This window comes from Sinohyriopsis cumingii, unplaced genomic scaffold, assembly GCF_028554795.1.
Source record: "Sinohyriopsis cumingii isolate HCF-2022 unplaced genomic scaffold, ASM2855479v2 utg002465l, whole genome shotgun sequence".
Classification (NCBI taxonomy): domain Eukaryota; kingdom Metazoa; phylum Mollusca; class Bivalvia; order Unionida; family Unionidae; genus Sinohyriopsis; species Sinohyriopsis cumingii.
The window spans coordinates 499,967-527,015 of record NW_028316219.1 but is presented as its reverse complement, the minus strand read 5'-3'; the positions used below and the strand labels follow the sequence as shown (position 1 = coordinate 527,015).

Below are 27,049 nucleotides of genomic sequence, written 5' to 3'. Positions count from 1 at the left end.
AAAAAAACTCAAAATTAAAGTAAGAAGTCCCAGAGTAGCAACAGTATAGGGTTTTCAAATGGTGAAAACAGGAATTAAAATCCAAACCATAGTTAAAGAAGACGCTCATAAAATTCCAACCTTTTTCTGCACTATGGGTTTTCTGCTGAAAACATGGTACAGAGGTTGCGAAGCAGACCGGATATGTTCAAAATACCCCCCCCCAAAAAAAAAAATCAAAAAAAAAAAAAAAAAATCAGGGCATAATCCGAAAGAGTGCAAAAATTCATCAGCACCCAAGATGTACGCAAACATTGTAAACAACAACAGAAAAGAAATGTAGCATTAGAACTAAGAGAAGAATTGCAAAATATCGAAACTCAAAACATGGTTTTGAAAAATCCATCAATTAACTTAATTTATGACAGCCCTTAAATCCCCACAGGGGAAGTGGCGTATAACATCCAAACGCCGAGCATCGATAATGATTCGGCGATTTTGGAAACAGAACCCAATACTGGCAAAGTTCTAGAGTGGGAAAACTACAAGAGCCCCAAAACCTCACCCCCAAAAAGGGGAAGAGAAAAACGAAAGCACACTAGAAACTGATAGGTTCTAATGCTGTAGAAGTTGATGGTACAGGAAGGAATTTCCTAATTAGAGGTAGAACAGGAAATGTCTGAGGAGGGGGGCTTTTAGACCTGATAGATCTCAAGTCCCTAACCTCAGCCGCTGCCTACAAACAGAAGAAACGGACGAATTCCCTATCAGGAGAATAATTGCAACGGGGGGGGGGGGGGGGGGCGAGATCTAAAAGAAGGGGAAAAGACCCACCATAGACAATAATACCCACACATCAATTTAAACAAAATTAAACAATAATTACAAATGAATCGGTCAACTCAGGATAAACGGACTCAAAATGACTCACATTTAGCTGAGACAACTGATTGGGAAAATGATACATGAATGGAAACGGACGTAAGCGGAGACAAAACGGGAATAAATGGAGCAGACCAACCAATAGACTGAACACAACAAAAAACAACTGACAGTAAAGAAATAAATGAAATACTGTCAAAAAGAGAAGCTCAAGCAGAGAGCGGCCAGAGTGAAAATAATACATAATTTATAAGAAAAAAAACAATAAATTAAAACTTAGAGATTTATTATTAGTGAAATAAAAATAACAGAATCGGCAAACTTAAAGTATGCAACATGGAGGTAAAAAATTTGCGCATTGCGTATATAAATGTAAATAGGATAAATGAAGATAAATTAAAAAATGTATTAATGGAAATAAAGGAATATGATGTTACTTTTATACAAGAAGAAACAAACAATGGAATTACATCCGAAACGAAAGCTAGAGAGGCGACGAAATGCATCTTTAATTATCAATGAAAACCGTAACGATCTTAGAGGAACAGTAATAATAATAAAAATAAGAGGGATGTAACATGGGAAAGAGCAAATGGGTGGGGACGAACTTTTTAAGGGACGAATGATTTACATCAAATTTAAAAATTGGGACTTGGTCAATGTTTATTTCCCTCCACAAAGGAAAAAAAAACTGATTTTTAATGACAATTTAAGCACTTATTTGGAAAACTTTACGATGGATACTTTCATAATGGGGGATTTTAACTGGGTAGAAGTCATATTATATATAACCTCAGATTTAACAACTAGTGGTAAACAAAATATGGGGGAAATTAAAATCTTTATAAAACAACACAAATTGACAGACATATGCAGGATTTTAAATATTATATGGACGGAATATACATTCGAATTTGGATATAGGTCGTATAAAAATGTATAATCAATAAGTAAAATGTATTTGACCATATAAATTATTAGGCGTTTAAATCGCTTTTGAAGTAAAGGAATAAGGACATAATACAAGAATGGGACACACAAAAAAGAAAATTAAAAATCTATTGATACGGTTCACAAAAATAAGAAAACGAAAAATTAAAACATGAAAAAGAAGATCTGAAAAGGAAAATAGAATATACTGAAACAAAAGAAGAAAAAAAAAAGAATGTTAAAAAGACTAAATTTTAGAGGACAAAACTCACAGAAAAACATAAGTGCAGGAAAATTTACCATCTATATAAAAAGACAGAAGGCTTATATAAAATAGAGGAATTAAGAAAAGGAGAAGGAGGAAAGCATACATAAACTATTATGGAGGGAGAGATAAAATTACAAACAACCGAAAGAAATCATGAAATATATCCATATATACTGCCACGAATTATATACCGCACAAATATAAATAATAATGATATAGCTGAATATCATAATTAATCCTATTGTGATATGATCTCGTCAGAAAACAAGGACAAGTGTGACGAATGAAGAAATACAAAAAACTGCGATCTCTGGCTAAAGGGAAATCACCAGGGAAATATAGACTCACTTCGGAATTATACCAAAAATTCCAGGTTGAGTTGGCACCGATTCTGGAATCACTGCATAACGATATTTGTATAGAGGGAGTAATGACTATAACAACGAAAGAAGGAATAATCACAATATTTTATAAAGGGAAAGACATCAGAAAAGAGCTGAAAAACTGGAGACCAATATCACAACTAAACAATGATTTCAGAATTCTTAGTCGGATACAATCTAATAGAGTGAAAATTGGAATGGGAAGAATAATTAATGAAAACCAGATTTGCGGAGAAAAAGGGAGATACATCCAAAATAATATTTTAAATATAAAACATAAATAAACTATATAAACAAAACAGGACAAAAGTGTGCCATGACACTCTTTGACCAAGAGAAAGCCTTAGACAGATTAGAATGTAACTATATGCAAAACGTAGTGGAAAGATTTGCTTTCGGAGATGATTTTTGGAAGAGGAACTAAATCCTGTATAGTGGAATAAGCTCAAGACGACAGATAAATGGAGCTGTTACGGACGAATTTTCAATACAAAGGTCAGTGGGGCAGAGTGTCCACTATCAATGATATTATATGTAATAGCGCAATTGAAATACTCAGCCAAAAATAAGAAATAATCCAAAAATAGAAGGGATACGGATCCCTAATTTGAGGGAAGAAATAAAAAGGCTCCAACATACATTTGATTGTACTAACTTTATTAACACATTAATCCCTGGAGGTTATTGTCGTTTTCGCTTGCTATATTTATATAGGAAATTTGGAAAAAATACGATAACAACAATAACAGTGCGTGGACCGGGGCGTACCCCTAACGGGGGAGAGGGTAGAAGGGGTCTCTGGATAAGTTTCAAAATAACTTTTAAATCTAATAAATATATTTTAATATACTTAAATATAATGAAAATTGCATGTACTGGATCAAAAAAGCTGCGGAAGGTAGAGGACTGTTATCTTGCCCGCTTAGGGGGCGGTTCTAGCCAGTGCGTGGGCTAGGCCTCAACCTTTGTCTGCAGTTAATATAATAATAACTTCTATTATTGTACACAAAACAACATATATAATACACCTCCGGTATCTCTCTAAAACGAAACCAAAAAATAACTTCACCCCCCCCATCACATAAACTTTAAATTCTGTCTCTTTTTCGTTTTTGATTCTCTCTCTCTCTCTCTCTCACTCTGTTTAATAGTGACACAGAGAACCTACGGGATGGATGATGTATGGAGCTTAGATACCACAGAGCTATGTGACAAAGAAAATTGAAATCCCCCCCCGCCAAGAAAAAACCCAATCTAATTTGGCAGTAGAAGAGAGAGGTAGATAACTTAACCCCTCGACTATCAATTTCTTGTCGAGGTGTACACCCCAGAATAGTTTAATTTCTTTGTGAACATGTATAATGGAATAATTATGCAGCTAACGTTAGCAGTACTATGCTAAAATTTGCGGACTGATGCACTGTACCACTTCCTACAGTTTGTGACCTAGATGCAATAATTCACTAACTACATCTGAAATGTATTACCCCATCACTCATATATGTGTAATGGTAATCAAAAGAGTTACTCTTAAAATTACTGTCGATTTTCTACCTCCACAGTCATTTGAACTTTATTTTCAGGGATATATGCCACCATTGATAGATTACGGCTAAACTATATGGGAAAACGCATCCAATTATAATCTATCCAGAATTGAAAACCTCCAGAAAAGGGCTTCCCGAATAGTTCTGAAACTAGCTATTATAACTCCCTCGCATGATTTGTTTTCACATCTACAATGGTTACCTACACAAAAACGCCTTCTTAATTTTACAGGAACCATATCTCTAATCTAATTGAACTAAGATCATCAAATACTTAGCGTAATCTCCGAGCAACAACTAACAACGATCTCCGGATTAGGTGGTCGAAAACCGACCATTATAATGGTTCTTCACTGTATCAGCGCCTACCTTATGGAATTCCTTATCTCTGATAATGCGCAATTCAAATTGCTTTGCTTCTTTAAAAACAAAAAAAGAAAAAAATTAATAAGTTTTTCTTGATCGGCAGTAGTAAAGTGGGGCACATTAGGGACAATGGGACTTAGCATTAAAAAGACCCCTGGGTCAGATTAGGGACAATGGAAATTTAACATGGAGAGAAATCGTGGGTCACTTTAGGGACAATGGGAATTTAACATAGAGTTTGGGTCTGTCTAGGGACAAGGGAAATTAACATGGGGAATAGAGTATGGGCTTTTGGGATTTTTTAAAAAAAAATTTTAAATTTAAATTTAAATTTAAATTTAAATTTTAAAAAAAGGGGTAGGCAATGGAAAGGCTATCTCTTTTCGAGAAATATGGCTGGCCCTGAAAAGGGTCTTTGGGTTTATGTTAATGTATTCATTAACATAAAGGGCACCGCATTGGTCTTCTTCTTGTCCTTAGGCTGCGTTTCACTGTAGGACCGTAAATCAGGACTCTTTTGAGGCATCCTTGTCTTTCTACGTAGATGCTACGTATCCACAGACTGGTGTTTGTCCTGTGGACAACGTTCCACTTGGATCGGACATACATGGGTATGTCCGTCCAGAACATCATGGAAGACACAAGCGTAGAAGATTGCACATCGGTCCACATCTTGAAGCGACGAGAACAAGTGAATCAATGCACTGAACTGCGCTTATTTATAGGTAGAGGCAGGATTGAAACGGATTGAGTTCATTCACCAATCCAAACACGCGTTACAAAATTCAGTCAGCCCGCATCCAATCCGAAGAGAGTAGTCTGTGACGTCAGTTGGTCTATATAGATTCGCTAGCGCTTGTGTGCAGTCAATCTATGCGACAGTGATTCAACATGACGGAAACTCAGAAAACGATCCATTGGGGTGCACCAGCAGGGGAGACTGCCCAGGGGAACCCGGACTTACTTTCAGAAGAGGTACATTGGGATTTTGTGGACTTTCTTACCTCGCAAGAATTTGTTCCGGAACCTTCGTTACCTTCTTCATTACCGCAAGTGGAGAATTTTAGACAGAGACAGAAAGAAGAATTGGAGAAATTTATGCAACGACAAAAGGAAGCGGAACAAGCTTTTCTCCTACAGCAACAGCAACAGCAACAAGAAGAGGTAAGAAAAAAACAACAGCAACAACAGCAAGAAGAAGTAGCAGCAAAGAAACAAGAGGGTGAAAATCAAACGGCTACGGTACTGTTGGACATTTTAGCGGAGTTAAGAAGTCTGAAACAAATGTATCAGACTTCTTTATCACGACCGAAGAGAATACGACCTTCCCGAGCTAAACACGCCAACCCTGTGACTAAGCCTGTCGTACCACCCTTAGTGATTTCAACCCAATCATCAGAAGTAGGCCTTGGCCGTGGCAAAGGCTTAAGGCAGTTAAAGTTGATTGGTTAAACTCACCCCTACACCAAAATAAAAAGGCCCTTTTCAGGGCCACCCACATTTCTCGAAAAGAAATACAATTTCAATTTGCCAATAACTCAAAAATAAACCCCACCCATTTCACCCTTATAGTACGTGTCTGTGTATGAGTGCGTGAGTGTAGCTTCTTATTTTAAAATCAAAACTCAAAGACACTTACCTTATATCATTCATGTATTCTTTTATCCATTTTTTACAATCCAATTCACAGCACAACACTTTAATTAAAAGTTCATTGACTTCTTCTTTCTCCTTGTTTAGTCTCTCTGTTTTTTTAATTTCTTCACCGTTTTCTCCTCATTTTCTTCCCTTCTTCTTTTCTTCTCCTGTTTCTTTGCTTCTTTTAAATAGAATTGTCTTCTTTCTTCCTCTTCTTCCTCTGAAGAATCCCTCTCTTCTTTCGAAGAATCCCTATCTTCTTCCGAAGAATCCCTCTCTTCTTCTGAAGAATCCTTTTTTTCTTCTGACTCCTCTTGTTTCTTTTTTGGGCAATCTGGAGACCAATGTCCTTTTTCTTTACAATAATAACAGGTATCTTGACTTTTGTCTTTTTTAGCCCCTGCTTTTTTTCTTTCTTGACGGTCTGGACACTCTGAAGACCAATGCCCTTTCTTCTGACAGATATAGCAAGTATCTTGACTTTTATCTCGAAAGGAAGGAGAGTAGTCCGTGGGCTGGTCTGAAGAGAATTTTCTAATGACCCCTCGCAAAGCTCTGACGAAACGTTCCATCTGGGTAGTCTCTTCCATCGTTCTCCTCGGTTTGAGAGTGAAATGAATAGTGAAAGGACAAGACACACCCTTTTTATATACGCTGGTTTGCCATGACTATAAATTAGTCTATGGTGTTTGAACTTGAGTCATTTGACGTTTTGCACTCAAGATGAAACGATCCTATTCATTCGAGAAGAAAGAAGAAGAAGAAAGTAAGAAGCAGAAACGTGATCTATCGCCTCGTACCAGGGCTGAAATCTTGGCACAAATTCATGCCAGTGATTTTGAAGAGGACATGAGTGAACCAGAATCCGAACCCTCTAAACCAAGTTCACCACCCTTAGTCAACCCTGAAAAGTACTATTCCATTCGAGAGACGGAAAAGCGCTCCTCTAGAAAATTTAGAACCACGGCTTACACCTAGACGGTGAAGTTTAAAGATTTCAAGGCCGACGTACCATTGGAGAAAGCAGAAGGGATTATCACCGAGATGTGGGATTCTTTGCTCACCGCACTCAAGCGACAATGTCAACCCAAAGAAGACGATCGCTTGACACTATCCATAGATCACGACGGCTTGAAATCCCCTGTTTGGATCGAGTTTAGCAGACCCGCAGAACTAACCCCTTCCAAAGTCATGGACAAGATTCAACACGTACAACAATCTAATGACCAGTTTGACATCACCGATGGTAAAGCCACACTGAAAATGGCTCACGTCTCTCTTCCTCAAGGGACAGGACGCAAAAAGGTCCTACTGGTGAACGACCTTCGCAACACCAAAAAGAGTCTCATCCGAATTAACAACCCTCAAGACCAGATGTGCTTAGCCCGTGCCATCGTGGTGGGACGAACCTATGCCAACAAGAACGACACGGTAGAATGGAAAAGAACCTGGGAGAACATTCGAAAATCAAACCGAACCAAACAACGAAACGAAGCAGAACTCCTGTTGCAACAAGCTGACCTGTCCAAAGACACACCCTGTGGCATTCCTGAGATGCAAAAATTGCAAGATGCCCTAGCTCCACGCTACACCTTGAAAGTGCACCCTCAAGAAATGTGCGGGCCTCTGTTGTTTCTAGTCCAACATTTTAAGGACGGAAAATACATTCATGTTTATCATCACGATGACCATTTCGATACCATTACCAGCATCACTGGATTCCTGGGATATGCTTATTATTGTGAGAAATGTGACTATGGTTAAAATAATCGAGAGCAACACAAACATTGTGGATGGAAATGCTCAGGTTGTTTGGCCTCTCCACCCTGTCTGAGCGAAGAACCAGTGCCTTGTTCGACTTGTCTGCGCACGTTTGTCAGCCCTACCTGTTACCAACAACATTTGAAAACACAAGGTTCACAGAAGAAATGTGCTTGTCAACTCCTGAGATTGTGCCCTACCTGTGGACAAGGCATACTTACCAATAATGCCAAGGCACACGTATGTCGAGGAAAGAAAAAATGTCACATTTGTCACCACATCGTGGACTTGGAACACCAATGCTACGTGCAAAAATACCAACCCCCACCAGAGAAAGAGGACGGTCACAAGAAGAAAGGCAATTTCATCTTTTTCGATTTCGAATGCATGCAAGAGACCGGCATTCACATTCCTAATTTCTGCGTGGCTCATCGAGCGTGCGAGAAGTGCATTCAAGAACCTATCTTCAGTCATTGCCCTCACTGCAGCAAGATTCCTGGAGGGCGTGAAAAAATCTTTCGGGGACCGAACACGTTAGCCGATTTTGACCAATGGGTTTTAGACCCCATCGACAAGACGTGGAGCCAAGAGGACATCGAACGTTACGGAGATTGTCATCGTCATGCCACGGTGATGGCTCACAATTTCTCCGGATACGATGGACAGTTTCTTTTGAGATACTATACGGAACAAGGCACCGAGCATCCTAAAGTGACTTTGAACGGAGACAAAATCATTTTCATGCAAGTGGGACAAGTGCAGTTTAAAGATTCGATGAGTTACTTGGCCATGCCTTTGAGTCGAATGCCTAAAACGTTTGGAATGACAGAAATGGCTAAAGGGTACTTTCCTCAATCAACATGCCGTTCTACCCCATTTACCTGAGGCTCACTATTACGACCCCGACAACATGCGTACCGAACAACGAGAAGCTTTCTACGCTTGGTACCAAGCTCACGCCTCGGACCCTTTCGACTTTCAGGAAGAAATGCTAAAGTATTGTCGTTCCGACGTGGACATTTTACGGCGCTGCTGTGGAAAATTTCGAGAACTGTTCATGGAACACGGAGGGGTCGATCCTTTGAAAGAAGCTTGCACCATTGCCAAAGCGTGTTCCTTAGTGTATCGACAACGATTCATGCCTGAAAACACCGTGGCTGTCATCAGTCCTCAAACGACCCACTTTGTCAAACGTCAATACTCGGTCAAAGCCCTACGTTGGTTACATTACTTGTGCGACAAGGAAGACAAGTGGATTCAGCATGCCCGCAACGGAGGGGGCGAAAAGACCATCGGAACGTATTCGGTCGATGGCTGGGACTTAGAAAACCCCAAGATCGTGTACGAGTTTAACGGCTGCTTATTTCACGGATGTCCCGTCTGTTACCCTGACCGTAGCACTAAAAATCAGTTTTTACAACGAACCATGGAAGACTTGTACCAGGACACTTGTCAGCGGCGCCTAAAGTTAGAACAGCAAGGATACCAAGTGGTGGAAATGTGGGAACACGAGTACGATCACCGTATGAAAACCGATCCCGAGTTTAAACGTCTCGTGGAAAGTTACCAGTTCATGGACCCGTTGAACCCGAGGGATAGTTTGTACGGAGGAAGGACCAATGCCACCTGTTTTCTGTACCAAGCCGACGAAGAGAAAGGAGAAGAAATCAAATACTTGGATGTATGTTCGCTGTATCCCTACGTGTGGAAATATTGTCGCTTTCCTGTAGGACACCCACAATTGCTGACGGAACACATCGACCTGAAAAACATTCGACAATACGAAGGCTTGATCAAGTGTAAAGTTTTGCCTCCCACGAACCTATACCATCCCGTCTTACCTCACCATTGTCAAGGCAAACTGATGTTTCCCTTGTGCCGTACTTGTGCCGAAACGTGCAACCAGGACCAACCTTGCCATCCCAGCCAGGAAGAACGTGCCTTGACGGGAACCTGGGTCAGCGTGGAATTGTTCAAAGCTCTGGACATGGGATACCAACTGTTAGAAGTGTACGAAATTTGCCACTTTCCCAAGACACAACAATACCACAAGGGTGACCCCACGCAGAAAGGCATTTTCGCCGACTACGTGGATGCCTTTTTGAAACTGAAGCAAGAAGCCAGCGGCTATCCGTCCTGGTGTCACACTCCCAAAGACCAAATACAATTCAAAGAGAAATACTATGAACAAGAAGGCATCTCTTTAGACCACATAGAGAAAAACGAAGACAGGCGATCGTTTGCCAAAGTGATGTTAAATTGCTTGTGGGGTAAAATGGCACAACGACTGTGTTTACCCAAGACGGAATATTTGACAGAACCTTCCCGCTACTTCCAGATGATTCACAACAAAACCAAATACATGAAGCACGTGGACGTCGTTCGAGAGGATTTGATCTTGGTCAATTACGAAGAAGATCTGGACTTTGTACAAGACGACCCTTTTGGAAATGTCATCATTGCGGCTTACGTGACAGCTCATGCTCGCTTAAAATTGTACGAAGCTTTAGAACTGTTAGAAGAACGCGTCCTGTACTTTGACACGGACAGTTGCATTTACATCCATCACCCGAGTCAACAGCACCCTGACATCGAAGGAGACCGTTTAGGAGCCTGGACAGACGAGCATCCCGACGACAAGATTCTAAGTTTCGTCAGTGGTGGTCCCGAACATTACGGCTACGAATACCGGGACAAACAAGGAGAAGTGCACACGACGTGCAAAGTGAAAGGACTGACTCTGAATTATCGTACCAGTCGAGTGGTCAACTTTGGGGTATTGAAAGAAGCCTTGCAATCGGGAGAGGATGGAAACTTTAAAGTGTCCACTTATCAACCGAACAAGATTGTACGTTTACCCACTCACCACATCGTCAGTCGGCCCCTAGAAAAAGTCTATCAAATCGTGTACCAGAAGCGAGTGAGACTTCCAAATCACTTTACGTTGCCGTACGGTCACGTTGGTATTGGTCTGTATATGAAAAGGAACCCTAGGCAAGATCGATAGTTCATTGTTCATTGAAGTAACTTACCATGTCGTTGACGAAGAAGAAACCAGATTGGTTAGGAGTCAAATGTTGGACATCACCGAGACCAGGGTTTTGAGGCTTGGACACAAGAGGTGGCCCAGTATGCACGAGAGTTATTCAAGGAAAAAAGTTACTTTTCAACCTGTGTTAGTGACGGTGCCAGAAGAACCCGTCACCCAGGACAGGACTGTCGTGGATAGGCCTGAAAGACCCTTTCGGGAGGACACTTGTGTGACCTTACCCCCTACTATAGAACTGGTTAGAACTTTACCCAAAACATGTTGTACAGACACTTGTGTTTATTCCATGTTCATGGTTCTCATGTGCCTTTTATTATTGTACTTAAGCCTTTGGCTTTCATGTATTTTTGTCTTTCGTATTCATGTTTGAAAAAAAAACATTCAATAAACGTGTTCTGAAAAAATATATAAACTTTTGTCTTGTTTGTTTTTCGTGTCACAAGTGACATTTCTCACACCATGGCTACCTCTGCTGTCTCTGCTCCCTCTTCCTCTATTGTCAAAGTCATCGACGAACACTTAGATCGTGCCAGTTGGGAGGCTTTGTATCTTCGCCATCCCTTTAACATGCTCATTGCTGGACCTAGCGGTTCAGGCAAAACCGAATTCGTCAAACGTTTGATCGAACATAAACATCATTTGATCGATCGACCCCCTCAACGGATCGTGTGGTGTTACAAAGAGTGGCAATCGGCGTACAACCTCTTGCGAGAAAGTCAAGGCGATTCCATCGTGTTTGTGGAAGGCATTCCTAAAGAAGACGACGGCATCGTCTCTGACTCCCGTCAAACCCATTTGGTCATTTTCGACGACATGTTGGAGAAGACGAAGAAGAAATTAAACTGTGGTTCACGCGCAAAGGGCATCACCGTAATGCCAGTGTCGTTTACATCACCCAAAATTTGTTTCAACAAAGTAAAGCCCATCGCACCATCAGTCTCAATGCGCATTACGTGGTCTTGTTTAAAAGCCCTCGAGATAAATCGCAAGTGCAAGTTTTAGCCAAACAGTTAGGAACGCCTTGGATGACTCAGGCGTACGACGATGCCACTCAAACGCCACACGCCTATTTACTCGTCGATTTGAAACCTACGACTCCCGAGGATTTGCGATTTCGTACCCACTTGTTTCACCACTGGTGCCAAGACGGAGGGCCTGTCCTGTACACGTCTCCGTCCTCGACTTCACTTCACTCCACATAGAAAAATCTATAAAAACCTCAGACCCTTTTTCGTCTGTCTCACTCTCAGTGCGAACATGACGTCCCTTCAGTCGCATCTTCCAGTCAAATTGATTCGTGCCTTGTATGGCATCAGTCGAGAAAAAGATCCACAGACACGAGCTCGTGTCTTAGAAGCTAGTCTCAAAGAAGTCTTACGATGGTTCACGGTGACGGCACGTCAATTACTCCAAGGAATCATTCAGATTCCTCATCAAACCAAACGCTTTTTTGATCGAAACAAAGTCGCTTTGGTCCAACTGGCCGATCCCCGCATCGACACTCAAACCAAAAAACAAATCATTTTGAAACCTGGAGGGAGCGGTACTCTAGGAGGGGTCATCATTCGCTCACTCTTAAGATGGGATCCTAATGCCCCCAAAGTTATACCCAAGACAAAAGTCCAACGAAGCCCCAAGAAGAAAAAGACCAGGTCCCCAAGGAGAACTTCTCCAGTGGCAGGACCCTCCTCTGACCAGACACCACCACCCCGGAAAAACGAAAGAAGCCCCCAGAAAAAGAAACAGAGAAAAAGTCCCCAGAAAAAGAAAAGTCCACAGAAAACTAGTCGCAAGAGAAGCACTTCGTCCAGGACGCAACCTTACACTCACAAACCACGATCTGCCACGGCAGTGACTGCGTCTCCGGCATCCTCACGTTTATCCACTTCTCCGTTGATGACACCAAGAACTGAAGAGTACTTGGAGACGTTGATCACACCAAGAACTTCTCCGTTAATGACCCCCAAAAGAACTTCCCCAGTGGCAGGACCTTACAATTTAGTGGCAGTGGCTGCTGCTCACAAAGTACCTTCTCCCAAAATCAAAGTTCAAGAAAGATCGGGCATGTTACAAGGTTTACTGGATTTGTCCAAGCAAGAACTGGCTCGATTTAGTCCGCTACGTACCCCTGCACGACGTGTCATGCCTGTCCTCAAACTAATACGACGTCAAGACAATCAGTGGCGACGCGTTCCAGTATAAAAAAGGCCTGTAACCAAGTCTGGTATCAGTGTTTTTTGGTGCTCCTGAAGACTCAAAGATGTCACCCTCCAGAAAACCCCAAGGAAAGAAAAGGAAAGGACTGCCACCACGTTTAGCCAAACATGGGGACATGTTATCTGTCCTGTCCAAAGCTTCTCCACCCCTACGAAAAAAACTCATTCAAACGGCCTCCAAAGAGGTCATCGATACCGTGTACGAATGTTGTTTGAACGTTTTGAAAGGCACGATCCCTTTGTCCAAACACCAGAAACAATGCTTAGGCAAACATCGTCACGTTCTTCGCCAAATGGTTCAAAAGAAAATTCCAATTCGTCAAAAAAAAAGAAGTTGTTAGTGCAACGTGGAGGTATTTTACCTGTCTTGTTAGGCCCCATACTGAAAGGAGTCTTGGGAACCATGTTGGGAGGACTGGTGGGAGCAAGATAAAAAGGCCTCGGAAGTTCCAAGATCTCAGAATCGACCCCTGACAACCCCATGGAAGGAAGAAAACTAGCTTTAGTGCCTTACAAACGATGGATGGAATACCATCGGTGGCAAGAACAACACACGCCGCATTTACCTCCCAATCCCCATTTGAGCGAGATGTCCCAGTTACAACACGAATTGCAGTCCTTGATGGATCGCCAAGATTTGTCCGAAACAGAAAAATCGCAAAACTACGGTCAACTCTTGCAACGACTGCAACTCTTTCACCAGAAAGCTTTAGACGAAACAGCTCTACCCACTCTGAAAGATTTTAAGACCTTGATGAAAAGTCCAGCACCATCACCAGTACCAGTACCAGTACCACCAGTACCAGTGACCAAGACAGAAAAAGGAAAAGAAGAAGAAAAAGAAGGGTTTCAAACTCCACCAGAAAAAGTACGCAAGTTAACAACACCACCTACCTCCAGAATTGGATGGATTAAAAAGATGATGGCCACCCCTTCTTCATCACAAGAGAAAAAGAAAGTGAAGACAGAAGTGAAGACAGAAGTGAAACAAGAACCGATATCCCCCGCTCAGACATCCTCCTCCTCTTCAACACCTATTGCCGGTCGCACACGCAAAGCATTGCAATCCAAGAAAATACCCCAAGAGAAAAAGAGTAGCATCCTCCAAGAGTGGGTGCCTTATTAACACACCAACCAACACAAAAAAATGGAAAAAGTCTTAGCCAGCATTTTCTACGATCCCTCCCATCCTGCAGGTTACGCAGGAGTTCAAAAATTGTATCGTGCTGCCAAAACGCAACTGAAAAGTCTCCGTTTACCTCAAGTGCAACGATGGTTACAAGAACAAGCTACCTACACTTTACACAAACCCATTCGACGCAAGTTTGCCAGAAGTCGCACCCGAGTGGAAGGCATCGATCATCAATGGCAAGCCGATTTAGCCGATGTCTCTCATTTGGCCAGCTACAATCGTGGCTACAAATATTTGTTTTGTGTCATCGACGTCTTTTCCAAATTTGCTTGGGTCGTACCCTTGACTTCCAAATCGAGCAGCGAGTTAGTGCGAGCCCTGCAACGGGTGTTGAAACAAAGCGGTCGTCACCCTCTTCGATGGCAAACGGACAAAGGTACCGAATTTCTGAACCAAGCTTTCCAAAAAGAATTAAAGAAACGTGACATTCATTTTTTTTTAACACCGAGAATCCCGAAACCAAAGCCAGCATCGTGGAACGTTTTCAACGCACTTTGAAAGAACGCATGTGGAAATATTTTACGCATCACCACACTCTGAAGTACATCGACATCTTACCGCACCTGGTGCAAGTGTACAACCAATCTTACCATCGAAGCATCGGACGTGCCCCGCAAGACATGACTCCCGACAACGAAGTGCTGGTGTTTGAGCGTCTGTTTGGTACGTCCCCAACGAGGGCTGTCCCCAAGAAAAGTGGAGAGTTGGCCGTAGGAGATTGGGTGCGCATTGGCAAAACCAAACGCACTTTTGACAAAGGTTACTTACCTAACTGGACGACCGAACTGTTTCGCGTCACTGGACGAGTGCATGGCCGTCATCCTGCCGTCTATAAATTGGAAGACATGAACGGAGAAGCGCTCAAAGGAACGTTTTATTTGCCCGAGTTACAACGTGTCACCAAAAAAGAAGACGACGTGTACGACATCGAAAGCATTCTCGAACGCAGAACCCGTAAAGTGGGCAAACGACGTGTCAAAGAATTCAAAGTACGTTGGAAAGGATATCCGCCCAGTTTTGATTCTTGGATCGACGCTTCGCAAGTCATCGACTATAAAAAGAAGTGACCATCATGCCTTTTCACACAGGCGCAGCTACGTCGACCACTCCTCCTTCACCTAGTTCTTCTGTGTAAGATTTACAAAAACAACCCTTGTGGGTGTGGTGTGGAGAACGTGTGCCTAAAACGCAAATCGTCTTTTTCTGCCAAATCTTCGTGGTGTATTGTGTCATCGGGGCAGCCATCGCCAATTTGAGTTTGCAACAAGAAGACAAACAATTGTGGACCATTTTATTGAGCAGTTGCATCGGTTACCTGCTTCCTAATCCCTCCCTGAAATTCACCTCGAACGGAAACCACGGGAACCTTGTGTCCAGTGCCAGTGCCAGTCACCACTCCAACCACAACCAGAACCCCATTTTGGGCGGAGACACGCCTCTGACGTCCACTAACCCCTCGGACAGCCACAGAACTCTGGAATTATGAGTCACCAAAACCAATTTTACTTAACCTTACCCAGTGACAGTTCCATGGAGGTGTTTCCCAAGAACACGTTGTGCTGTTACACGGCCAAATTACCTCAAGCCATCCCCTTAGATCACGAAGCCCATTGGGAAGTGGCTTTAGTAGAAATGATTCACCCGACCCAAGTCCTCAATGTCCTTCCCAATCAAAATTTTTTTGATGTGGAAGTTCATAACGAACAATTGCAACAGTGGATGGATAGCAATGTCAAATATGACAAGAAAACCCGTACACAAAAGTACACCACCTATCACTTGTTCATTTCCCCAGGCTATTATTTTAGTGGTCAACATTTGGTCAGCACCATAGCCTCCAGGTTTAATGCCGTGTTTCTGAAAGCTTTGGAGCATGTTAACAAAAGTGTCACCATGGAGTACCACAAAACAGCTCGTCGCTTCTTGATGAAATTTGAACGGAGTAAAATCCTGTCCATTTTATTTTGTCCTGAATTGTATGACATGTTGGGCGGAGACATGAACCTGAGAATGAGCATGATGAAGAAAAGCGAATTGCCCATCATTTACGACAACGAGTCTTTTAGCAAGTTATTTCGTGCCCTGGTAGAACTGAACCAAGGACTGAATTTGATGTTTGTGTACTCCGATGTGGTGGAGTATAACGTGGTGGGACACACCTCCGTACCGTTACTGCGTGTCATTCCTTTCAAAGTGGATTCTGCCACGAACACTGACGAGGAATGTGGAAACACTTACCACGTCCACCGCGAATTTGTACATCCTCACTATTTGCCTGTCAGTAAGTCGTATTTGGACACGGTCAACATTACTATAAAAGGAGATTTGGGACAAAATATTCCATTCACCAAAGGAAAAGTCACGGTGAAACTGCATTTTCGAAAACGGTTTTCTCACGATTCGTAAGTCATGTATCCAGTGTACCGAGGGGTTGCTCGACAGCGAGGACACGGTTTAGGAGATATGTTAAAATCGGCCTTTCGTTCGGTGGCCCCGGTGTTGAAACCGATGGTGACACGCGGATTGCACGCCTTGAAAGATGCGGCACTGACGCAAGGCAAAGAATTTCTCCAAAATGTCATCATCGACAAGCAAAACCCTAAAGAAGCCTTCATGAGGGCAGGCAAAAATGTCTTGCTGCAAACGGGCAAAGACATTTTGGGTCACCGAGAAACACCTATAAATGCCCTCCACGCTACCGAGTCAGGCATTCAGCAAGGACAAGGCAGAAAGAGACGACGAAGAAAACACCGTTTCACCAGACTTCAAGCTAGAAAGGCCAAGAAAAGAAGAACCGTTCGAGACTTAGACGTTTTCGATTATTGAGAAAAGAGACAAAAACAATGATGCACCAAGAATCTTGCGCTTGTTCCAAGACGGAACTGGATATGTTTGCCATGCCCCCCACGATGATGACGATGCAAGAATCCCAGTGGGTGGAATTTCACCCCGTCTCCTCACTGACCGATTCCGCTCCCATCGAGTTTGAAAGCAAAGGACAGCCCGAAGATTACATCGATCTGAATAGCAGTTACTTGTACCTGAAAGTCAAAATTCTAGATAAGACTGGAGGTGCTATAGACGATGAAGCAGTAGCTCCCGTCAACAATTTCATGCATTCCTTGTTCAGTGGAGTGGACTTGTACTTGAATAACAAACTGGTCAGTAGCAGCATGGATACTTACCCTTATCGTGCCTACCTGGAAAATCTCTTGACGTACGGAATAGATGCCAAGAACACTCATCTCAATGCCTGTGTGGTATGGGAAGCTGACGAACCTACCAAGTTTGAAATATTGGAAACTGATGAAAAGAAAGACAACAATGATGGATTTGTAGAACGAAGAAAGAGAATCACGGGAGCCGACACAAGTTTAGAACTGATGGATCGTTTGCATTTGGACATGTGGTTGCAAGAAAAGTATTTACTGAACGGGGTGGATGTCCGCCTTAGACTGAATCGTAGCAGTGCCGCTTTCCATTTGATGGCTGATAGTGACGGTTACAAAACCAAAATCCTAGAAGCCAGACTCTACGTACGCCGTGTGGAAGTGTTACCTAAAGTGGGAAACGACATCAGTCAGACGTTGAGCAGAACGACTGCCAAGTATCCCATACGACGCGTGGAAGTGAAAACCTTCACCATTCCCAAGGGACAGCGATCCATGATCGAAGATCATCTGTTCCAAGGACAGTTACCCAAACGTTTGATCGTTGGTATCGTCGAGAATACAGCCTTCAACGGAGCTGCCGAAAAAAATCCTTTCTACTTTCAACACTTTGGCGTGTCCAAAATCGAAGTCAGTCGCGATGGCAAGACCTTGTGTACCCGACCTTTCGAACCTGACATTACCAAGAAGAATTACTTGAGATCGTACTTGTCCCTGTATGAAGCCACCGGACAGTTAGGAACCAATACCAGTCACGGTATTACGTACGAGGATTATGCAGGAGGCTACGCTTTGTGGGCTTTCGATTTCACTCCAGACCAAGGCAGCGACGAGGGACATTTCCACCCTATAAAATCCGGCCAGATTCGTGTGGAAATTCAGTTTAAAGACCGAGACCCTGATGAAACGGTGAACGTCATCCTGTATGCAGAATTCGATAATACCATAGAAATCAACAGTTTGAGAGAAGTCATCCTAGATTACTAGAAACCATGGAAGACTGTTATCCCTCTTTACCTAGTGGAGAAACTTTTAGTGTTGCATTGTTGTTAAAAAATGTTAGAATTGTTGTTTAGTGTTAAGTGATTTTTGAATAAAAAATGTTGTGTTTTGAAAAAATTGTTTGATGTTATATTGTTGGATTATTGTTAAAAATGTCAGAGTTGTTGTTTAGTGTTAAGTGATTTTTGAATAAAATATGTTGTGTTTTGAAAAAATGCCTTTGTCTTTTGTTTTGCTATAAGAATGTTGGATTGATGCTCTTTCATTTCTTACTATCCCTCTCATGACACTCACTAAACGTTGCGACTCAAAAACCGTGTGGGGGATGTTTTCCTTCACGTCCGCGCTTTGACTTTAAGAACCGGGTTGTTTCCAGTCTAACCATCCATTGTCGACTCATCCTCCTAAGAAGATGTGCTCCAAACTAGCTAAACTCAACGAAGCCTACGTGAATTTGCATAGGGTCAGACACAGACTGACAGCGCAGCCAGAAGAAATAGAGAATGTTAAAAATCACTGAAGACCTGATAGAAGAGCTCTTCAGAGAAGAAATGAACAGGGAAAAAGAAGAATGGACAGAGAAGTACAGACTTCAGAGACAGCAGCAACAACAACAACAAGAGCAGCAGCAGCAACCTGAAGATGACAGAGGCTTTGTCGATTGTTGTATCGACACCAAAGAGTTCTTCTTCTCTTTCCGAAGAAGCAGACCTATCGCCAGAAAGTCTATCCTCAGAGGACATCGCATTCTTAGAAACTAAAAAGAATGCCATAGCAAACAAAAAAAAAAACAGCCCTTTTCAGGGCTACCCAATACTCTAGAAAAGAAATAACAATCGATTTGCCAACGTGTGTAGGTAGAGTAGTGTGAAAATAAACACTAACTATTTTTTAAAAAAATGTGAGGGTATTTTTTTGTGTGTTTGTGTTTGTAAGTGGTTGAGTAAGTTGGTATGGATAGTAGATTAAAATGATGTCTTTTTTTGGTGTTTGAGGTGTAAATTTGGGGTTAGATTGGATTGCTTTGCGTATGTGGATAGTCTATTGAAGTGATTTATAAAACATTTTAAAATAGTGAGTGAGTGTTTCTTTTAGGTCCGCGCGTTGTTGGTTTTTTTTTTGGTTATGATCTAGGTAAGATCAATTTTATGTTTTTAGGGGGATGTTTTCCATCACGTCCGCGCTTTCACTATAAATTGAAACTCGCTGGGCAGTCTAGCTACCCTTGTTGATTGATCAACACAAGAATGAATAGCAGAATAAGCAAACTTCTTGAACTCCAGATACATCTGGAATATGTCAGGCGCCTGTTAAATGAACTGGCCGCGGAGGCTATAGTAGAAGAGGAAAGAATGAAGAACGAAGAGGAGGAGAGAAGACAGAGGGAAGAGGAGGAAAAGAAACTAGAAGAGAGGATGTCGTACAATATTCCCGAGACAGAGGATTGGGGTGTTGAAGCGAATCATCCTCCCTCTGCGCTCCCCAGAAGAAAGGTGAAAGGAGACTGGGGAAGAAAATGCGTGTGTGGCGCCAGGCCAGGAAGGTGCAACCATTAGATAGGTGCATCTGGAGTTCAAAAAAAACCCAGCCCTTTTAAGGGCTACCCAGTACTCTAGAAAAGAAATAACTATCGATTTGCCAATGTGTGTGTGTGTGTGTGTGTGTGTGTGTGTGTGTGTGTGTGTGTGTGTGTGTAGGTAGAGTAGTGTGATTATAAACACTAACTCTTTTTTCATAGTGCGAGGGTATGTGTTTGTGTGTTTGTGTTTCTAACTGCTCACGTAAGTTTGTGTGAATGGTAGATTATGGGTTTCTTTATTGTTTCTTAGCGTATGTGAAGAGTATAATTTGGGTTTTGTAAGCGCTCACGTAAGATTGTGTGGATAGTAGATTATGGATTTTGTTAATTGTTTCTTAGCTTATGTGGAGAGTATAGTTAGGGTTTTGTAACCGCTCACGTACGATTGTGTAGATAGTAGATTATGGATTTGTTTATTGTTTCTTAGCGTATGTGTTTGTGTGTTTGTGTTTGTGTGTTTGTGTTTGTACCCGCTCACGTACGATTGTGTGAATAGTAGATTATGGATTTTATATTGTTTCTTAGCGTATGTGGAGAGTATAGTTTGGGTTTTGTAAGCGCTCACGTAAGATTGTGTGGATAGTAGATTATGGATTTTGTTAATTGTTTCTTGGCGTATGTGGAGAGTATAGTTAGGGTTTTGTAACCGCTCACGTACGATTGTGTGGATAGTAGATTATGGATTTTGTTAATTGTTTCTTAGCGTATGTGGAGAGTATAGTTAGGGTTTTGTAACCGCTCACGTACGATTGTGTGGATAGTAGATTATGGATTTTGTTTATTGTTTCTTAGCATATGTGGAGAGTATAGTTTGGGTTTTGTAAGCGCTCACGTAAGATTGTGTGGATAGTAGATTATGGATTTTGTTAATTGTTTCTTAGCGTATGTGGAGAGTATAGTTTGGGTTTTGTAACTGCTCACGTACGATTGTGTGGATAGTAGATTATGGATTTTGTTAATTGTTTCTTAGCGTATGTGGAGAGTATAGTTAGGGTTTTGTAACCGCTCACGTACGATTGTGTGGATAGTAGATTATGGATTTTGTTTATTGTTTCTTAGCGTATGTGGAGAGTATAGTTTGGGTTTTGTAACCGCTCACGTACGATTGTGTGGATAGTAGATTATGGATTTTGTTTATTGTTTCTTATCATATGTGGAGAGTATAGTTTGGGTTTTGTAAGCGCTCACGTAAGATTGTGTGGATAGTAGATTATGGATTCTGTTTATTGTTTCTTAGCGTATGTGGAGAGTATAGTTTGGGTTTTTATTATATGAAATGAGAAAGTATAGTTTAGGTTTTATTATATGAAATGAAAAAGTAGGGGGATGTTTTCCTTCACGTCGGCGCTTTTCGTATGAGAACCCACAGTATTCGTCGTTCAAACCATTCTGCAAAGAATAAAAAAAGAAGATTGCTTCTATCCAAATGGACAAAATGGAAAAATTGCAAAACGTCCTCGACAATTTAGGAATGATAGAGCAAATGTTGGTTAACCTAAACGAGGATCACTATTCTTATAGTCCCCATCGAGTGAAGATGGAGATAAACAATTTACGAAAAATGAAGGTAATCATCAGTGATCTGTTGAAAGAAATAAAGGAGGAGAAGGAGGATGAAGAGGAAAGGATAAGGATGAGAGCATGGAATGAAAAAATTGAAAAAGAAGAAGAAAATGAAAAGAGGAAGAAAGAAGAGGAGGAAGAGAAGAAGAAAGAAGAGCAGGAGAAAAAAAGAAAGAAAAGAAGAGAAAGAGTGTTGGAGATAAAATAAGAACTTGGTGGAGAAAAAGAAGAAACTAGAAGCAGAAGAAGAAGAAAACCCAAAGGCCCTTTTCAGGGCCAGCCATATTTCTCGAAAAGAGATAGGCTTTCCATTGCCTACCCCTTTTTTTAAATTTAAATTTAAATTTAAATTTAAATTTAAAAAAATTTAAAAAAATCCCAAAAGCCCAAACTCTATTCCCCATGTTAATTTCCCTTGTCCCTAGACAGACCCAAACTCTATGTTAAATTCCCATTGTCCCTAAAGTGACCCACGATTTCTCTCCATGTTAAATTTCCATTGTCCCTAATCTGACCCAGGGGTCTTTTTAATACTAAGTCCCATTGTCCCTAATGTGCCCCACTTTACTACTATCGGCTGGAATGGCATATTAAAGCCCCCCAAAAGAAAACTGTATCATTGTATCCAGAAATAACATGTCCATGTTTTTATTCGTTGTATGTAGGTCGATGTATATATATACTAGGCCGATAAATCAGCCCTCACCCATTATGATATTGATTGGCAGTTTAGATATTGCCCATCGTATGAACACAGATCATAGGGTTGGGGTTGGTTGGTTGATTGATCGGACTATATATATATACGACTTCGGATATTCAAAATGTGTATACCTGTGTATAGTATATTGTTCATTTACATAGCTGTTGACCAGTATAGTTAAACATATGAATTCATTTTAAATCTGTGAGTACGTGTGCGATTATACTAGAGTCTAAGTGTCCTTTTTAACGTAACAAGTTAAATAAATTGAGGACCACGTGGCAGATGTGTCTTTCATGCCCAATTAAGTTATCATCATTAAATTATTATTATTATTAGTAGTAGTAGTAGTAAAACATTATGTCAAGTATGATACTCACCTCGCAGTCGGTGCAGGAATTCCGGTGACAAGAACAGACCAATGCCACACTGACGGAAATGATTAACCACTATGGAAAATATTCGTCTGTTTAAAAGTAAACGCTTACTGATTTTTAAAAAAATTCTTTGGAGAGAATAACAATGATGATAATGACGATGATGATGATGATGATGATGATGATGATGATGATGATGATCATCATCATCATCATCATCATCATCAAACCCTTAAACAAAGAGGTCGGGGAATTAAGGTTGACTTTAAATAAAGTAACTCTTTACTCGAGACTGACAAAGAAGGGAAATACCAGACATACGGTAAGTCGGAGTAAAGTAGGTGTTTTATAGCATATAGTGATATTTGCAGCATGATCATCAAATGGTATACAGGCGCACAAATACAACCCCAAATACCCTAAACTTCTTGACCTGGTGGAAACCTTTGGTGTCAAAATTTCAGTATGTATGTATGCATGCATGTATGTATGTGTGTGTGTGTGTATGTATGTATGTAAGCATCCTTTCAAAGATATTAATCAGTATATTACTCAGTATATATTACAAAGATATGACTCATTAAGAAGATGCGACGTATGAAGACAGCGATTCTAGTATACGCTCGAATACCACAATAAAAGGCAGGACGCGATAAATGGCATGACGAGATAAATGGCATGACGAGATAATAGGGCAGGACGCGATGAATGGCATGACGAGATAATAGGGCAGGACGCGATAAATGGCATGACAAGATAATAGGGCAGGACGCGATAAATGGCATGACGCGATCAATGGCATGATGAGATAAATGGCATACGAGATAAATGGAATGACGCTATAAATGGCATGACGAGATCATAGGGCAGGACGCGATAAATGGCATGACGAGATAAATGGCAGGACGAGATAATAGGGCGTAACGAGATAAATGGCATGACGAGATAATAGGACATCGTAGTATCAATTGTCTCAACTTTCATCATGACCTGTAATTTATAAGTTATGTGAAGGACATTACACATTCACGTTCAGGTGACGACGCAAATGAAAAATGTGTTCGCTTGTTTAAAAATTTCCGTCGCTGCTTCAAGTGAATCGAAGAAGCTTTTTTTTTTTTACCTAAATTTAGACATTTTTTTTATTTTAAACTCCAATTTAAATTATAAAGTCGAAGTTTTGTATCTAGTACTGTGCAATATATTGCCAAACTTTATATGTATACATGGACAGATTATACTTTGCGGTAAGAACAGTTGGCTCAGTTATAAGGCTTACCTAGATGGAACAATTCCAGCAATTTTTTTTTTTCTTCAAACAATTATGTCCCAGTTAAGTTTTGCGCAATTTACTGCTGGAATTTCTAAATGCAGTGAATATATGTTCGTAAGTAGCTCGCATGTCAATTACAGATATGAAAGTTTAAGCCTTTTTTTTCTCTCCAAAGCGTACGTGTAAAAATGTATACAATGTAGAGCGGCTGCAGAATGAGCTACTGGCAAAAGATATTTTAAAACGTCAAGTGAATCTGAAAATTCTCTCTCATCAAGGAAACTTGCACTGTGTACTTACACCTATCAAAGAGTTGCAGTGATGTTACGTAAACATAAGGGAATTTTTTAAGAAAAATGTATGTAATTAACTTTAGTGAAACAAACTTCGTCATCAACACATGAAAGTTGAAGGTTAAAACCTTCTGAAACCCTTCGGCTTATCTTGCTCTATAAACTTAATTATGATTCATATATTTCCTTGTAAAACAAAGCTGTAAATGTTAGACCAGCCTGGGTTCTATCTCTATACTTGAAAGCTTACGATGTAATTTTGTTTTATATAATAAAGTAGCCTAATTTACCAATAAATGCAATCTTTAAAACAATAACTTGTGTTTAATCTGTTTTCCGTTATGTTTGACATTTTCATTGTTCACAGAGAGTGATTTATTAGGCGGAGTTTGTGTTGCAGTTGAAGACACGCGCTGTTTCAAACATCGATACTAAGACTGTCAGAATAAAGGACACACGGTACTAATTATACGGAAGAACTGTGAACCAGTCTAGAAATGGGTGAACAAATAATAGAGTATTTACAGGTTTGGTGGTCCATAATTGGTTAATAATGAAAATTAAAATTTTAGGAAAAATATCTTTTGAGAGCTTATCCTATATGTAATGTAAAAAAAATATTGACAAATTTCTACTGATGCAATTTTAGCATTTTTACAGGCTTGACTCAGGAGTACTCAATACTGAAAGTAGCACCTGATTCATTTGGTGCAAAATCAATAACACGTGTTTCATGCACATGTATGTAAACAAATTGCCGCGGGTCATATGGTGTTCTCCACACATAAGCTTGCACAAAGGTTAGATGTGCATGAAGAATTATAGGTGTCATTATCAGCACCCATAAATTTTAAGTTATTTAATCTTGAATATGATAGTGTTTCCATATGTTTACAATTGGAGTGGAATTAGTACCGTGAGTCCTATATCGCTACCGCTGTTTTGACCCCTGTGTCATGTAAACTTTAGTACATCGGGCTTCGCGGATTTGTAAATAAGTACGTTTCTCCATGCTGCATGTTTCCGCCAGCGTTCTTGTCAGTGCAGACGGCATAATCCAAGGCAGGCATACCAATGGAAGAAAATACAGCAGACAAGTAAATGAATGAAGACGTTTACTAACTCGGATTTCATTGAAATACTCAGGGTAGTACATACATACAGGATAACTACAAAATATTGAGTATGTCAGGGAAATATTATATGAGCGATTTATTATTATTATTATTATTATTATTATTATTATTATTATTATTATTATTAAATTTAGTTTAACCTCCTCCCTTTTCTTTCTGTAAGGCAAGCGCAAATATTGTTAAACAATTTTTCCAAGAATGAAGGAAATGTAATTAACCAATATTAAATGCTTCATAATTTCACAGAAAAATTTAACGCACAGATTCTTTTCCTTGCAATGTAAAAAAAAAAAAAAAAAAAAATTTATGTTGCGATCCTGTTATAGTCATACGCTGTCGAAGTGACCTTTATTTGGGGAAGGTTTTGTTTAAAATTAAATCTAAATGACTATTTTTAATTTAGCGGCCGATACGACCGAAATTAACAATAATTCTACCTAGTATAACCAACATCCAGTATCCTGTCTTTGCAAAACAGGTAGTCTACTCGTGCATTTTCTCATTTTGACTCCAATCCACCACCCCCTTTTTGTGATGATGTCCCTTTTCTGTGCACTATGCCTACGTGGATGACAACATTTTCTATATGCCTTTCAAGCAATGGCCCAGGAGATAAGTTACTTAATTTTGATTGCATGTATTAATTTGGCTTTTCATACCTAACAAGCACCGCTCCGGTGGCCTAGTGGTTAGAGCGTCCGCCTCGGATGCGGGAGGTCGTGGGTTCGATCCCCGGCCGAGTCATACCAAAGACTTACAAAAACGGTACTAACAGCTGCTTCGCTTGGCGCTCATCATTAAGAGGTTAGTGTTAGGACTGCTCGGCCCGGTGTCAGGATAATGTGACTGGGTGGGACATCATGCTACATGTCGGCGGCATGATGCTAGACATCACTATAAACTGCCACATTGCAGACATCGTAGCGATATGACTGAAAAATTGTTAAAGCTACGTTAAAAATCCAAATCACATCACAACACATCACATACCTAACAAGCGTATATTTAGCTGTAAAACCAGGGATCACACTGTTTTCCAAGTTATGACGGAGGTACAAGGGTGGAACCTGTCATACAATTATTGTTGCAGTGAGGTGATCTTAATATCTTTCTGGTTATAACACAGGTGCTAAGATGTACTTCCATGTTTGGAAATCGGGGGTAGGTAGGAAATTAAGTCGTCGAGTCAAAATAGGTTACATGTCTCAAGTTGTCATTCCATGCATATCAAGTGGATATATAGTTACTGGGTGATTTCAGGTTAAGTTCCTTCAGTTTAGGAAAGGTGTAATTATTTGTTGTATGTATTTAATATAACACCTTAAAATGACAGACAGACTATAGCAGTTTCCACACAGAACCTGTTGACACACTATTGTTATCTTCAGTTTACTAAAATACTGTAGAGAACTATAATAGTGTGATTGCTGGGTCTGTGTGGTGTCTGCTGTAAATCTCTCTTGTAATAACAATAAAATGATGACGTCATTACGACGATTGTAATGGTCAGTTATTTAGTATTTAAATTATACATGTATGGTATTTTTGTGTAGATGTGTATCAACGTTTATATTATGCATCATTTTAATGTTTATATCACGTAAATATACAAGTTAATTTAGTATTTTAATATAAATATACATATGCAAATTTAGTAAATATACTACGACAACCACCACGACCATTCGATTTTTGTGAGAGCTAAATTAAGAACAATAGAATAAGTATCAAAAATTTAACAG

The 27,049-nt window shown here is 40.5% G+C and overlaps 1 protein-coding gene across 1 annotated transcript in view; it reads left to right on the top strand.

The window, feature by feature from the left end:
* Positions 1–27,049, top strand: part of LOC149770711 (uncharacterized) — a 91,659-nt gene that overhangs the window by 9,805 nt on the left and 54,805 nt on the right. The window lies entirely within an intron of this gene.